Below are 14,449 nucleotides of genomic sequence, written 5' to 3' on the forward strand. Positions count from 1 at the left end.
GAGCTGAACTCGACGGGAGGGAGGGGTTAAACAGGGGGAAATTGCGAATATTAAAGGATTTGGGAGCTCAGAGGTGTCTGAGTGTTGCTGGTCAAAGAAATTTGGGTTTTTTTCATTGTTTTGGGGGTTTTTGGGGTGTGGGAGGGAATTAACGGCGATCTGTGGGGCGCGGGGGGTGATGGGAGTTGGAGGCGCGGATATAATGGGGATCTGTGGGGCACGGGGATGATGGGAGTTGGAGGCGCGGATATAATGGAGATGTAGGCACGGGTATAATAGGGCTCAATGGGGCGTGGGGCATGAGGGAGATGTAGGCGCGGGTATTATAGGGATCTATAGGGCGTGAGGGATGATGGGAGTTGGAGGCGCGGATATAATGAGCTCTATGGAGACGGGGCATGATGGGAGTTGGAGGCCTGTGTATAAGGGGGCTCTATGGAGCGCGGGGCATGACGGGAGATGTAGGCCCGGCTGCATTAGGGTCTATTAGGCCGCGGGGCATGACGGGAGCTGTAGGCTCGGCTCCATTAGGGTCTATTGGGCCGCGGTGCATGACGGGAGCTGTAGGCCAGGCTCCATTAGGCGTCTATAGGGCCGCGGTGCATGATGGGAGTTGAAGGCTAAAAGTTTCTAAAATGGCACCGCATCCAGGCCCCGCCCCAGTGTCGTGTTCCCAGGCACTGATTAGTCTCAGCAAGTGACGGGCGGGAGAGTCAGCCAATGGCAGGCGGCGGAGGCGGAGGCGGGAACAGGCCCTTTAACCCTCCAGTGCCTCCCAGTCCCTCCCAGTTCATCTCAGTCCATCCCAGTATCGCTCCCAGTACATCCCAGTTTGCCCCAGTGCCTCCCAGTATCTCCCAGTCGATCCTAGTCTGTCCCAGTTCATCCCAATCTGTCCCAGTACAGCCCCCATGCCCTTCCAGGCCCTCCCAGTCCATTCTTTGATCACTCCCAGTACATCCCAGTACAGACCAGTCCATCCCAGTATCACTCCCAGTCGCTCCCAGTCCCTCCCAGTTCATCCCAGTATCACTTCCAGTATGTCCGAGTTTGCCCCAGTCCCCTCCCAGTATGTCCCAGTCCCTCCCAGTCCATCCCAGTATGCCCCAGTTTGTCCCAGTCCCTCCCCGGCCCCTCCTCAGCTCTGCCTCCGCCCCTTCTATGACCACGCCCCTTCTTTTCTTGGCCCTGCCCCCTCCATTGGCCCCGCCCCCTCCCAGTTTCCCCGTCCATTTCCAGTTCCAGCGGCTGCTCTGGGAAGGTGCGTGGGGCCCCAGTTCATCCCAGTTCATCCCAGTAACCCCCCAGTAACTCCCAGTAACTCCCAGTTCATCCCAGTAACTCCCAGTCCATCCCAGTATCTCCCAGTAACTCTCCAGTTCATCCCAGTAATTCCCAGTAACCCCCCCAGTGCTGTCCAGTCCATCCCAGTAACTCCCAGTCTATCCCCGTCCCCCCCAGTTTGTACCAGTTTGTCCCAGTTTGTTCCAGTCCCGCCCTGCTCAGGAATCCCAGTGACTCCCCCGGCCCCAGTCCCCACCCAGTATAACCCAGTCACTCCCAGTATAACCCAGTTCCCTCCCAGTCCCTCCCAGTTCATCCCAGTTCCCCTCCTGTCCCCCCCAGTTTGTCCCAATCCCTTCCCAGTTCCCCCCAGTCCCTCCCGGTTTTTCCCAGTTCCCTCCCAGTATCCCCCAGTTTGTCCCAGTCTGTCCCATTCCCTCCTCCCAGTATCCCTCAATTCCCTCCCAGTGCATCCCCAGTCCCTCCCAGTCCCTCCCAGTATAAACCAGTATCTGCCAGTCCCCTCCCAGTCCCTCCCAGTTTGTCATAATCTCCTCCCAGTATCCCTCAATCCCCTCCCAGTCCCTCCCAGTTTGTCCCTCCAGTTCCCCCTTCATCCATTCCTAGTTCCCCCCAGTCCCTCCCAGTATCTCTCCAGTCTGTCCCCGTTCCCTCCCAGTCCATCCCAATCCCCTCCCAGTTTATCCCAGTTCCCTCCTAGTTCCCTCCCAGTATCTCCCAGTCCCCTCCCAGTATCCCCCAGTGAGACAAAGTAAAGATCCATTCTGAATTAGGTGAAGTGTCTAAGAAAGATGAAAAGTCTGTGAGGCCAAAGCTGAAGGAAGAACTCGCATGCCGAGACAGCAAGGAGACAGAGAAAGAAAAACAGAAAAGACCACAAGGTCGATTTGCCCCCGACTTAGAAATTCCTTTGATAAAGAAGAACTGGTGCTAAATGTCACGCAGAATGAATATGTATGAACTTATTGTGAAACTGTATGCATATGCATTTGGAAGGGGGATAAAAGAAGACTCGAGGTCTTCAGAGGTACGCATGCCTTGTTGGGGGACTTGCGTCCGGCGCGCGTCATAATAAAAGCATGCCGGGCTTTACAACTTTTATAAAGTTGTGAGGTTTCTTCTTTTCTCCGCAAAACATTATGGCAAGCCAGGTAGGGAGTTCTCTGTCCCCGCAGGGGCAGGGGGGATAGACGGACCTCCAAGGCGCGCCCTAGGACTTTTTCCTGGTGGGGCTCCGCTTGTCTCAACTTGCCACATGCGGGGACAGACAAGGACCTGCTGGCCTGCGGAGGAAGATACGGTGTGTACTGAGGGGCCCTGGGGAGACGGGGCAGCCAGAAATTCACCATAGTCTGCCAGGATTGAAAGTTCCTTTCAAAATCAATTGCATTATCCAACACAATTTCTTGAATTTCAGCTGGAAAATTACGTTCACCCCTTTCCCATATGATCAGAGCTGCTGTTGCTTGTATCCATAACTGTGCTTGTGTACAACTGAAAGCTAAAGACACATTATCTTGAACTATACTAAGTGCTTCTACTATCAGCTTGTGGTCTTGGTCCCCGGCCTTTTCATACTTCCTTACTTTGGCAGTACTTTTGAAATCTGTCACTGGCTAGTTCCTAATGCCAATAGAGATGACTATAAAGGCTGCTTCAATTTTGTTAGGCCACCTGCTGCAGTGGCCAGTTTATTCACCAGTATTTCTGAATCAATTACATTGAAAACTCCTAATCTTGTCCCTAATATGCCAGTTAGATGTTTGTTATGGGGAACAGGAACTGCTTTCTGTTTATGATCATCCCTCTCTGCCAGAGGGATGTGCTGGGCTCACACTGCAAATTCAGACACACTTCACAAGTGTATCTGACAGAGGTTTAGGTCATATCTGAGGCAGATGTTTGTTCTGAAATGTAGAGACCTCAGGGAATCTCCTTCCCCCTCCAAAGCACCTTATTTCCCAGATGTGTGGCAAGCAGGAATGTCTCTCCTGGTCTACAAAACCTCACCCACCTTGCCCCTAGCTTCAGGTCCAAGCCTCAAGTAAATAATGAATGGGAAGTCTGAGAGAAGAGCCTAAATTCATTGCAGTGCCTCAGAAGAAACTGAGATCAGGTTTCTGCTACTTGAAACACTCAGCACAAAAGTGATGCTCAAAATCCTACAGCCTGCTGCTGAGCTCTGAGGGGGAGTCTCTCTCTACCTCTTTTAAGCAGAATCCAACCGCCTCAGACTGGGACAGTCACTGATCCAGATCTCAGTAGGAAAAGGGATAGCTATAAATAAAGAAAATCACCCTCCTTGCTTGGGTTAATTCACCACCTGCAGTTCAGCACCCTTTACCAGCCATTGAGAGTCTGAACTAGTATGGGGTGTATAAGGCCCTGCCGTGGTAAAAAGTGCAGTGTCCACTTTGAATTCAAATGAAAGTCGATAGTAATTCGAGCTCAAAGGCTGGTCACTTCTACAGGCTGTATCAAGGTGAAATTACACCAACAGTCTGATTCACTTAGGTTATCACAGACTTCTGGTGTTCATATACACCAGGGGAGGTTCAGACACTAATTACATCTGGTCTCTCATAAGCTACCCTATTGATGACTTGGCACCCTACTTTGATTTCTTCTCTTCTGATTCCTTGAAGTGTCCACAGTTCCTGTTCCTGCCATTCTTGCTCCTCATACCTGATTCTCGTGGATTACTACAGTAGATATGTTTAAATCTTTTATCTCAGAAGGTTTTCCTATGGATCCAGTATACTGATTAAATGCCAGGGACCAAGACCATTTAGCATTACTTTGAACAGAGGTATTCTCAAGTTCTAAAACTTCAGTTATGATTACACACAAAACAATTCTACAAACTAAAATATGAGCTACTCCCGACCGCAATGTACTCATTTTGCCCGAGTAAGTTTTAATCTCAGTTCATTGTTTCCTGGCGTCACTCCTTAAGGGGTTTCTGGGCGTTCTTCACCCGAGAATGATGAATCCAGGCATCCTGCTCCTTGATTTTGATTGCAGTGAAGGTGGTGAGAAGTACTTGCAGTGGTCTGTCCCACTGTGGTTCCGAAGTCTTCTCTGTAAGAGACTTAACATATACATCATCCCCAGGCTATCTAACTCCCTGCTCCGAGTTCCAGCCACATGTTTCTCAATTACTCTGAGCTGTTTGCTTAATGCCACCATGTAGGTGGACATTCTGGACATTCCTTTTGTGTTCTATATGGTCTTCTATAAGGCATTCCAAAAGGACTCAGCATTCCTTTAGCTCAAAGTTTAGTTTGAATTTGCAATAGTGCTAGTGGAAGAGCTTGGGCTAGGGTAGATTAACTTCTTGCCCCAGTCTTATGATTTGCTGCTTAATCAAATGATTCATTCTCTCCACCTGGCCGCTTGATTGGGGGTGGTATGGGGTGTGAAGTTCCTGATCTATGCCCAGATGGCTACTAATCTGTTGCACTATTTTGGAAATGAAATGTGATTCTTTATCTGAGGATATCGTGGCTGGAACTCTGAAGTGTGGTATTATTCCTTATAAAAATAATCTGGTCACCTCTTGAGCTTTGACAGTTCTGGTGGGGAATGTTTCTGGCCACCCTGAAAATGTATCTATCAATACCAGTAAATACTGATACCCCCCTTTCCTTGGGAGTTCTGAAAAGGTAATTTGCCACTGCCGTACAGGCCCATGGCCTCTCCCAGTCTGACCGAGTTTTGGCCGGGGGGTATTTTGGGGTTAGTCTGGAGGCAAGGATCACACTGTCGGCTTACCTGAGTGATAGTGGCATATAAATTCCTGACAACTATACAACGATTCTTTCAATCAGATGTGTGTTCTAGAAAGCCCGTGGAAATTACTGCTTCAAAGTCAACACTTCATTTCAATGCACTCTGTATCACTCGCAGCCTTGGTCATTTCGAAAAGGAGCCACACTCTATAAAAGGCTTCTAAGTAGTTAGGCCCTAGTGTGTTTTCTAGTGCCCTTCCTTCACTAGTAACCACGAAAATGGGAAGGGATTACTAGCTCTCTTTCAATGGTAGCCCACCCCTTGCAGTTGTACGTCTCTTTTGGTTAGTATTATTGTATTATGGCTTACCTTCGAGGAAAATCTGTACCTCACCCTTTGCTGCTTTCTTTGCCTCTCCATCCGCCAGCTCATTTCTTTCCTCCAATTTTAAGCTCACTCTCTAGTGTGCCTTAATATGCCTTTTCAGGTAGCTGAACTGCTTCCAGCAACTGGATTGTCTCTTCTTCCCTTCTGAGGTTAGCAGTCTCCTCTCTTTCCAGATGGCTCCATGTGCATGTATGACTCCAAATGCATTCCTTGGGTCTATGTAGATGGTTATTCTCCTCCCTTTTGCCCTTTCCAGGGCACGGGTCAGGGCAATTATCTCAGCCTTCTGCACAGAGGTACCTGTTGGTAAGGGTCCAGACTCGATTACCGCTCTGCAGGTAGTCACCATGAACTTTGCAATGTCGCTTTCCTGTGAGTGAACCAGGTCTCTGCATCGTCCGGAGGAGTGTCCCTTAAGTCTGGGCGGCGGGAGTAGGTAGCTTCGGTGGTCTCTAGGCAACTATGGTGTCCACTGAGAAAAGAAGCTGAGTTGACAATATTAGTCACCACTATCTCTAAATCGTCTTGCTCTACCATGATGGCCTGGTATTTCAGAAACCTCTGTGGTGAGAGCCAGTGGCCACCCTTTACTTCCAGTGCTGTGGACACTGTGTGGGACACTAGCACAGTCATTTTTGTCCCAGGGTAAACTTGCATGCCTCTTGAATATTCAGCACGACTGCTGCTACAGCTCTGAGGCAACCTGGCCATCCTTTGGCTGTTGCATCTAGTTGCTTAGAGAAGTAAGCAACTGCCCTTCAGTATGGGCCCAATTCCTGAGTCAATATTCCCTGGGCAATTCCTTGCGTGGGAAAAATAGAAAGAATGGTTTACTTACATCTGGAAGTTTCAAAGATGGAGCCAACACGAGGGCACTGTCTCTAGCTGGCGAAAGGCCCATGTGGCATCTTTTGTCCACTGGAGATCTCAGTTTCCATTGGCAATAAGAGCATAGAGGGGTCTGGCGAACAGTCCATAATTATAAACCCACAGCTGGCACCACCCTGCTATGCCTAAGAAGGTTCGGAGTTCTTTCATGGTCTGGGGTTTCAGGGTTTGGCATACGGCTTCCCTGCCTTAAAGTCTGCTGCTCAGCACTCACTTCTTACCCCAGGCAGATTACCTTCTGTTTCACTACCCGTGCCTTTTTCTTTGAGACTCTGCATCCTTGGAGTTCTAGGAAATTCAAAAGGCTTACCGTCCAGGCTTCTCTTGCTTCCCTCGTCCGAGTGGCTACTAGAAGATCGTCCACGTACTGCAACAGCCTCCTTTCCTCTTGTGGAGCTTCCTGGGACTCTGGGTCTTTGCAAGCTGTTCTCCAATCAGAGTGGGGAATCTTGAAGCCTTCAGGCACATGGACTATATGAGCTTGAGTTTGAATGCAAAAATTTTCTGGCTGGCTTTGTGGATAGGGAGGCAAAAGAAGGCATCTCTTAGGCCTAAAACAGTGAACCAGGTTAGCTCAGGTGTTAAACAAGTCAGTAAGGTATATGGATTTGCTACCACAGGGTATAAATTCTGTGTTATCTTATTGACAGCCCTTAATCCAGTACTATCAGTTATTGGGCTGATTCCTTCCTTATTTTCCTTTTGAGGGTACTACTCAGTTCTCACTAGTTCTGTTCTTTCCTTGAATTTGATGCTCATGGGGGAGCATCTTTCACTCTCCCTGGTACAGCAGAGGCCCATACCCTTGAAAACACTTGTTTACTTATTCTAATATCTCCTTACTAATGTCTTTCTTAATTTCAGTGTCTGTTAATGTTAAGCCTAACATCTTTATATCATTTGCCTCCAGAGTAACCTTACTCATATGAGAATGTTTAGCAAATTGAGCGAATTGTACAAAAGCTTTTAGGTGCGCATAGTACACATATTACTTTAAAGGTTTGCACAAGGATGCCTTCTCAGACTGGCCAGTTGTTCAGTTGTTCCCCACACTGCAACATAAACATTCTTCACAGGCACTAAAGTTTTATTTAAAACTGAATATATGACCCTTGTGTCGACAAAAATTCTTCCCTTTTGGGGAGGTCATCTTTACCCTTCCTCCCTTACCTTGGGAGGAGCCTTTAGCAAATCATATGTACTCATTTTGCGAACTGTGATTGCTTTGCATTTCAGCATGATAATCCTTGCCTGATTTCATACGTTGCTATCTTATGCTGCATGCTGAACAACATGTTTGATTTGCTTTCTCTTTGCCTTGTTTTCCCTTTTCAAGAAATCTGGGTGATTTCTTAAAACACAAAGACATTTCAGCATACAAAACTCTGTCCCATTTATCCTCCTATTTTAAAACAGTACTAACAGCAATGAAGTATTATAAATATTTTTATTTTCTGAGCTACTCCTCCTGGCAGCCTTCTCCCAGTGAGCCCCTTCCAAAAGGGGCTAATTTAGGAACCTCTTTGCTCTGGTCAGTTCTCATTATTTATTTCTCCTTGCCCTATCTCGCTTCCACTCAAACCTTTTTACAGACCTTCACAGTAGTTTCTCAACTTTCCTCCTATACACACAGCTCCAGGTGGCAGGTATCAGATGTGGTTCCCACACACAAGTTCTAAGACCTTAGGTTCTGAATCCGCTTGACCGGAAACCTCTAATTTACATGTGCCCTGACACTTATTAGAAGAGCAAAACAGCAATATCAGTGTTTCTCATAAACACCGCACTGCAATAATACCTGCACATCCAGCTTTTGCTCACAGGCCATTCCCGTGTTCCCTGGGGAGACGGGGCAGCCAGAGCTGTCCCTGTGCCCAGGGGACAGCCACTGTCACTTCACACAGCATGCTAATCAAAAATGTGATATAGACACTATATTCTGATCAAACAAAATATCAGTCTTTTCTAGTTCTCTTCTTGCACAATCTAATTAAGCCCTGTGTCTACTTACACTTGTTTTACTGCTTTGCAAAAAGGCTGTGATAGTCACAGCCGAAACTCTGATATGCCCTCAGACACAAACACTCGCACCCGCACCCCCCCTTTATCTCAAATTCGCTAGAGCCAAGGCTTGAATTGCTGTGAGGGGGGGAATTCTTGGAATTCCTTTAACTCTATCGTAATTACGCATAAATCACCGTACTATAGTTCTCCTATGTAAAATGCCACTCTTGTTGCAACAAAATCTTAAAATCTCCACAAACACTACTATACAATCTGAGAATCAAATTACCACAATACAGCGGAAGAAAATCACTACACAAAACCACTGGGAAAGGGCATATTTCTCAAAGTGCTCGCTTTTCTCAACACAACACAGCATACCATAATTCAGCATTTACACACATCAATTTTCTTGGACACAATCAAAATCAAACATCCAAGGCAAAGGAACTTTCTGAGCTCATACTCATACTCACGGTTAAAATGTACCAGATCTACACAAATCACTACATTTAAACACGATAAAGACCATCACTGACATTCTTCCACTCGCTTCTCTGCGGGGCACTTCTGTCCCTGCCCCTACAGCCTGCTGCAGCCGGCGCCTCAGGCCTCACTCGGCTGCTTCAAACACAGGTAGTACTGACCCCCCCGCACTGTAGATTTATTCTCTTTTATACACCATACACTTATACACTTGCACGATTAGAAACACAGTGCACCGACCACACAATGCACACATTAACCATACAGTAACACAGTGTCCAAGCATCACACACACACAAACAAAGCACACACGGGCTCAACAGTTCTGCTCTATCAGAACTATGAACCCCCAACACACACATACACGGGTTCACCCGGCTCACCCCTAGAGCCTCTAGCGGTTCTGCTCTATCAGAACTATGAACCCCCAACACACATACACGGGTTCACCCGGCTCACCCCCAGAGCCTCTAGCGGTTCTGCTCTATCAGAACGATGAACCCCGTCTCTAATACAGCTGCTCTATCAGCTGAACCCAGACGTCTCTGGGTGGTTTACTCCCTTGCTCTCCTTTCCCTCCCCCGGGGGCCCCTCAGTACATACCGTATCTTCCTCCGCAGGCCAGCAGGTCCTTGTCTGTCCTCACAGGTGGCAAGTTGAGACGAGCGGAGCCCCACCAGGAAAAAATCCTAGGGCGCGCCTTGGAGGTCCGTCTATCCCCCCTGCCCCTGCGGGGACAGAGAACTCCCGCCTTGGCTCGACATAATGTTTTGCGGAGAAAAGAAGAAACCTCACAACTTTATAAAAGTTGTAAAGCCCGGCATGTTTATTTATGGCGCGCCGGACGCAAGTCCCCCAACAAGGCATGTGTACCTCTGAAGACCTCGAGTCTTCTTTTATCCCCCTTCCAAATGCATATGCATACAGTTTCACAATAAGTTCATACATATTCATTCCGTGTGACATTTAGCACCAGTTCTTCTTTATCAAAGGAATTTCTAAGTCGGGGGCAAATCGACCTTTTGGTCTTTTCTGTTTTTCTTTCTCTGTCTCCTTGCTGTCTCTGGAATGCGGCCTTTCCTTCAGCTTTGGCCCTACAGACATCTCACCTCTCCCAGGCACTTCACCTAATTCAGAATGGATCTTTACTCCATCTCAGAACCCCGAGAGAAGGGTGCCCGACAGCGGGAAAGGGAGAGAAAGAGAAAGAGCGAGAGAAAGAGAAAGAACGATTTTTCTAGTCTATCTGCTTTTGCTGCTGCCGCCGCTTCTGCTGCCGCAGCTGCTGCTGCCGCCGCTTCTGCTGCCGCAGCTGCTGCCGCCGCCGCTGCCGCCGCTGCAACTGAAGCACCGGGGCCGTTCGTCCCCGTGTCCGTTCCCTGCTCGCCCCACGAGCCCCACGTTCGAGCCCCGCGCGCCCCGGGGACAGCCCCTCCGTCTGTCCAAACACGGGAACTTTGCAGCGCTGAGCCCAGATGCAGAGCCCTGACTCCTGCACACTGGCACAGCAATCCCCTCGCTCGCTGCTGGGCATTGTCCTTGCTGAGGGTCAAACACTGTCGGGCCACCTTCCCTTGGGGTGGGATTCCTACCTGACCCGAGCACTGCACTGACACCTCCAGTGTTGCTTTCCTGTAAAAACAGGGGAAGGAAAACTGTGTGTGGCTCATGGTATTTTAGTGGCTAAAAATCACTAAGTCACCGATCTTAGAGGTGCAGTGCATCTGGAATTACTGGGATGGAGAAGTAGTGCAACATGGAAAAGGGGAGCATAGAAATAAATAGAGGAAAGCATCTTGGATTGTTTCTTTCATTTTCATTTCACTTCTGGAAAGCTGTTTCAATTTTCCAGGAATCTTCTCCTGTCTGCTCTTCCCAAGAATCTCTCATGGAGAATAGGGTCAATTTTCTGTCACAAGATTTGCCACCAGGAAATGATGTCACTGGTGAAATTTTCATTGTAACTGTTTGTGCTGGCTTAGGGCAAATTTTGGGAGGAAATCTCCAAAAGGGGTCCATCTAGAAAGCAAGTTCAAGTGGCCTCTCCCCCTACTAGTTCAGGAAAAGACTTCCCTCGAGAAAAGTGAAAAAAAACCCAGTTTATTTAACAAGTAAAGTATTCACAAACATGAAAAATGAATAATATTAAATAAAACCTCTGACAGTGGTGAAGAGATGGCAAATTCAGAAAGTTCTTTTTGTGGGTTGTAGTTGGCTCACTCAGTCTCTTCTAAGTCCCTCTGGTGCTGGAATGCAGCGTCCCAGAGCTTGGTGGGCCACAGGTGTGAGCTGCTGCCGGTGTTTTTCTGGGTTTTCAGTCCAGAGCAGGTTTAAATAGTTCCAAGAAAAAGGAAAGCCACAGTCCGAGGAACTTCTCTTCCTAAGCTAGCTAAAACCAAATTGCTAGACCTGGGCTGTGAAGGCATCGGGAAATTTCCAAATCTGGGCACTGGAGGTCCCAGCAAACACCAGAGCTGGATGATGCTGGTGCCAGAACCTGCAAATTTCCAAATTTTGGGTTTCTGTGCCAGCAAATTGCTGCACTTGGGCTGTGTCAGAATAGGGACATTTCCAGATCTGGGCACTGGCAGTGCCAGCAAACAGCCCATTTAAGGCTCCAGGCTCCAGGAAGGACTGGGTCTGGATGCCTTCCTCTTTTCTTTCCTTCTTCCATCTTTCTTGGGATCCTGCTGCCAACAAACTCCAGATTGGGCGGTGCTGGCAAGGGGAAATTGCCAGGTTTTAGCTTTCTTTGCCTGCAAATTCTGGACATGGGTTGTGCCAGAAGAGGGAAATTGCCAGATGTGGGCACTGGCAGTGCCAGTGCATGCCAGATCTTGGTGCGGAATGTGCCGGCACTGGGAAATCGCCAGATGCTTTTTTCTGTGCTAACAAATTACTGGAATTAGACTGTGCAGGCATCTGAAACATTCCTGATCTGGGTACTGGGGGTGTCAGCAAATCCGACATCAGGTTGCTGTAGGTACCAGGTCCTTGCTTGGTTTTGACTTTCTTTGCCAGCAAGTTGCTGCACTTGGGCTGTGCCAGAATAGGGAAATATCAAATTCTGGGAACTGGCAGTGCCAGCAAACACCACATTTCAGGATGGATTGGATCTGGACCTGTTCTCTCTCTGCATCCCTCCCTCAACAAGGTGCCAGAGTGGCTGGACAGCAGCCAAGCAGAAAGGGACCTGCAGGGACTGATGGACAGCAGGCTGGGCATGAGCCAGCAGTGTGCCCAGGTGGGCAAGAAGGCAAATGGCTCCTGGCCTGGATCAGGAATTGTGTGGCCAGCAGGAGCAGGGCAGGGATTCTTCCCCTGTGCTCAGCACTGCTTGGGCAGCACCTCGATTGCTGTTTGTAGTTCTGGTGCCCCCAATTTAGGAAGGACATGGAAGGGCTGGAGCGTGTCCAGAGAAGGGCAACAAGGCTGAGGAGGGGTCGGGAGCACAAGAGCTGTGGGGAGTGGCTGAGAGAGCTGGGGTTGCTTATCCTGGAGGAGAGGAGGCTCAGGGGAACCAAGGTGGTGTCAGGGCACAGGTTGGACTTGATGATCTCCATGGCCTGTTCCACCCTTGCTGATTCTGGGATTCTCTGAAACCACCCTTGGAGCAGTTGCAGGATGAGCCCCGGGCCTCCTCTTCAGAAGCTCCAGCAGCCCAGGTCCCTCAGCTTCTCCTGCCAGCCCCAAAGCCCATCCTGTCAGTCCTGCAGAGCCTCTGCAGCTCCTCCTCACTGCCCAGAACAGGGAGCCCCAGAGCCAGACACAGCAGCCCAGATGTGCCCCCCTGGCCTGGGGTGCCTCTGGCAAGGGAGCAGCACCAGGCACTGCAGGAGCCTGCAGACAATTGATCTGAAGGCCAAAGCTCCTTAGCTCCTTCTGAAAGAGCAGGAACAGTTCCTCATTCCAATGTGGTGGAATGCTGGGCACCACAGCTCCAGGCGAGGACTGGACACAAGTTTGCTCCCACTGAGTGCTGGGATGGGTTCTGCAGGAGCTCTGGGCTCCTGTGCTTGCCAGGCACAATGAGGAGAGAAGGAGCCAAGTGCACTGATGTGGGAAATGGATTTGTAGAAAGTTTCTAGAGCCTGATAGAAAGCCCACAAAGTATGAATATGTATTTCAATCTTGAGACAAGAAATGGTAACTTAAAAATTTCTATGGAATAGGACAGATATTGTTGAGAGAGAAATGGAGCTAGATAAAAGTTTCTAAAGATGGCCTTGCAAATGAGACTTTGGAAAAACAGAGCTATGAAAGATGCATTGTAGTGGGACCCACGAGGAGTAGTTTCAAATAATTGGCTTTAAGGCATCTACAACATGGCATGGCAAAAAGGCTGATAGACCAAGAAACGCTTATAATGTATTATAATTAGGAAGTAGTTGGCTTCTGATTGTGATGGCGTGAATTATAACATCTGTATTGTCTCACCATTCTCATGAGACTGAAAATGGAATAAACGTTTTTAAAACACCTCTCAGTGTCCCCATCTCTAGGTCAGGAAAAGAGTATTATCCAACACACTGACACACCTTTGCCTCGAGCACAGCCCAGCCTGGACCAAACACACTGCAAGGTTTCCCCTGTGGCCCCTGTCTCGAAACATCAGGTCTGCTGTTTGACAGCTCAGGTTGGTTTGGTGTCAAGGAGTTTCCCTCAGAAATACTGGGTTTGTCTTCCTCTGTGCCTTCCCCTCAGCAGCCTTGGGGATGCTCCTGTGTGAAGCCATCTGTCTCACACAGTTTGAGACAACTTCAAACAGGATATCGTGCAATAAGTTGTCTCCTCTAAAGGGTTCCAACAACCCCTTTCCAGCAATAGGAAATTATTACTAATAGATGAAAGTGGAAAACCCCCAACAGTTTATTAACAAACAGAATCCCCCCATGACACGCATTACAAGAAGGCGCTGGGGTCTCTCTCGGAAGAACAGGAGCTGTCACGGAGCAGTTCCAGCAGCTGATGGAAGCTCGGGGACTCATCCGGCGTCGGCTTTCTCCCACAGCAGAGCTCCATGGGGCGGGCAGGGCAGTGAAGCAGCTGGGCTGGAGCCCCTCGCTGCCTTTTCTCCCTGGCGTGGCTCAGCTCACAGACTCTCGGGCTGGGAGCGGGGCCGCTCCGCTCCTGCCGGCACCGTGTCCCTGGGCTTGGACAAACAGTTTCCTGCCAGGAGAGCCCTGCACACTGCTCCACAGATCTTTCATACAGGCCCAAACCAACTCCAAACACTCTGTCTGCAGCAGCTTTGCACAAAGGGCTGCAGCAATCCAGGACAGCTGCAGGTGAGTGTCGGAAGGCTCTTGTCTTGTTCCTGACAGCAGAATTCTTGATGATCTTGTGCAATTTTCTTCAGATGTAACATGAGAGCTGACAGACATTAGAAATATCAGGTCTAAAACAGAAATGAAGGCACACCCTGAGCACACATGGAGATGAGCAAGCACATACCTACTCTACACACTGTGTATGAAGTATGGGGGACAATTCAGAACAATGTTCTCACCTCGCTGGTAACTGCCAAGCAAACCTCACCAAGTCTGCAAAGCAGGACCTGTGAATGGGACCCAGCCAGGTGTTTGATGGTGAAGAGTCCCTTCTCCTTCAGCTCCCGGAAAGGCAGAAGATTGATTTTTCTCTCCAC

The sequence above is a fragment of the Melospiza georgiana genome, unplaced genomic scaffold, assembly GCF_028018845.1.
Source record: "Melospiza georgiana isolate bMelGeo1 unplaced genomic scaffold, bMelGeo1.pri scaffold_29, whole genome shotgun sequence".
NCBI lineage: Eukaryota > Metazoa > Chordata > Aves > Passeriformes > Passerellidae > Melospiza > Melospiza georgiana.